At 37.2% G+C, this 2,500-nt stretch overlaps 1 protein-coding gene across 4 annotated transcripts in view; it reads right to left on the reverse strand.

Moving 5' to 3' along the window:
- Positions 1-658, reverse strand: part of LOC115216697 — a 223,727-nt gene extending 223,069 nt beyond the window's left edge. The window contains exon 1 of one of the 4 annotated variants that reach the window (XM_036506329.1): positions 444-658. The gene's annotated coding sequence lies outside the window, so the exon portion shown is untranslated. The remainder of the gene's footprint in view (positions 1-443) is intronic. The other 3 variants (XM_029786224.2, XM_029786227.2, XM_029786226.2) reach the window with 3 other exon arrangements.
- Positions 659-2,500: the final 1,842 nt, after the last annotated feature.

Here is a 2,500-nt window from a genome sequence, read left to right on the forward strand (position 1 = left end):
GTGTGTGCGTGCGTGTATTCTAGGCCTTTATTTGTATACATAAGTGCGGGTGTTAGGGTGTATACAGCCGATTTTTGAAACATGTTTCAAAACGTATTAAAGGGTGGATTTTAGCTCAATTTTTTTTTTTTTTAGTTTGTTTCAGTCACCACCACCCGTATATCTTTCCTTCCCTCTGCAACATTCTCTTTTCTCTCAATCTGTTCAATATACCCCTCCCCACACACATATATATTATATATATATATATATATATATATATATATATCCAATAGGTATGGAGCAGTCTGTGATAACCACCCATACCCTACACGAAATACTAGAAGACAATTTCGCAACAAGTGTTCATCGAGTGAAACAGAAAAAATAAACAACCCCAAAAGCGTTACATAAAAAAATATCGCATCAGAAAAAAATAGAATGAATTGTACTAAATAACTCACCAATGGTTTACTCTAAAGTTATGGCTGGATAACGTAAGATCTCCACTCTTGTAGCGGACATCTGCAATAAAACACTCCGTTACTAGCGATTTCTGTATCTATTTTCAATTATTCTATTACTATATCTATTTCACACTCTCACTCTCTTTCCCAGTCTTTCTATCTCTATCTACCCCCACTCTCACTCACTCTGTTACTGTTACTCTATGTCTATTCAACTCTAACTCGTTCTTTTATTGCCTTTCTATCTCTATCTCTATCCATTTTACACTCTCACTCTTTTATTGTCTCTCTCTCTCTATCTACCTTTCTCTCTTATAGTCTCTATCTATCTATCTCTGCTACTCTCACCCATTCACTCTTTTATTGTCTCTCTCTCTCTCTCTATCTACCTTTCTCTCTTATAGTCTCTATCTATCTATCTTCTGCTACTCTCACCCATTCACTCTTTTATTGTCTCTCTCTCTCTCTCTATCTACCTTTCTCTCTTATAGTCTCTATCTATCTATCTCTGCTACTCTCACCCATTCACTCTTTTATTGTCTCTATCTCTATCTACCTTTCTCTCTTATAGTCTCTATCTATCTATCTCTGCTACTCTCACCCATTCACTCTGTTATTGTCTCTCTCTCTCTCTATCTATCTACCTTTCTCTGTTATAGTCTCTATCTATCTATCTCTCCTACTCTCACCCATTCACTCTGTTATTGTCTCTATTTATTTCACACGTTCATTCACTCCCTTATTGCCTCTCACTATTTTCCCTTCTTCTGCTATAGTCTATCTCTATCACTTTCACTCATTCACTCTGTTACTATTTCTATTTCCATCTCTCCTCATTCTCATTCACTCTGTTATTGTCCCTCTGTCTCTCTATTAATCCCACTCACACTCCGCTATTCTTTGTTCCTATCTACCTTCCTCTGTTTCTCTCTCTCTCTTTCTCCCTTACTCTCACTCAATTACTCTGTTATTGCTTCTTTACCTCTACCTCTCTTTCTCACTCACTTTCTTGTTGTCTTTATCTCTCTCTACCTTACACCCATTCCCTCTCTTATTGTCTATTTCTATCTTTTTCTTTCACTCACTCTGTTATTCTATCTATCTCTCTTTCATTTTTCACTCAATCTTTCATTCTCACTCACGCTTCTAATGTCTTTATATCTATCTTTTACTTTCACTCTCTCTCTCTCTCTCTCTCTATTATTGCTTTCATCTCTGTTTTTATCTCTCACTGTCTTATTGTCTCTCTCCCTCTATATCTATCTATCTATCTATCTATTTATCTATCTATCTATCTATCTATCTATCTATCTATCTATCTTTCACATTCCCTCGCACAGTTACTGTCGCCTGCTATTTCACTTTCACTCATGCTGTTTATTATCTTTCTATCTTTATCTTCTTTACTCTCACTCACTCTCTATATATCTCTGTCACTTTCGCTTCTCACTTTTTATTTTTCTCTAACTCTTGCTACTCACTCTCTTATTATTTGTATCTATCCTACTTTCACTCACTCCAATAGCTATTTCCTTCACTTTTTCCATTCTCTCTCTTTAGCCCTCTCTCTGTTTTCCTTTATATCTCATTGATTCTCTTTCTCTTTCGCCATTTGACTGTCTTACTCTGTTTTTCTCTCTCTCTATCGATCTCATTTAGTCTCACCCAATTTCTACCTAACTTTATCTTTTTCCTTCTCTCTTTTTCTATTCCGATCTTTTTTCTCCCTCCCTCTATCTCTCTCTCTCTCTCTCTTTCCCCCTTTCTCTCTTTCTCACACACTTTTCTTTTTCTCTCTTTCCTCTTTCTCTTTCTCTCTATCTTTCTCTTTCTTCCTCTTTCTCTCACTTTCCCCCCTCATCTTTCTCTCACTCTTTCTGTCGCTCAATCGCAGGAAGTGGACGGCTGCTAGAGTCAATCGACGTCACAGTAAAAGACGAAAGAAAGCAAGAAGCCAGACGTAGTATGTAATGTGCAACGTCACACGTGACGTCAGAGAAGTTAACCCCGCCTTCTGTTGTCCCCCAGCACGTGTAAAGTAGGTGAGACAGAAA

This window comes from Octopus sinensis, linkage group LG10 (assembly GCF_006345805.1).
Source record: "Octopus sinensis linkage group LG10, ASM634580v1, whole genome shotgun sequence".
NCBI lineage: Eukaryota > Metazoa > Mollusca > Cephalopoda > Octopoda > Octopodidae > Octopus > Octopus sinensis.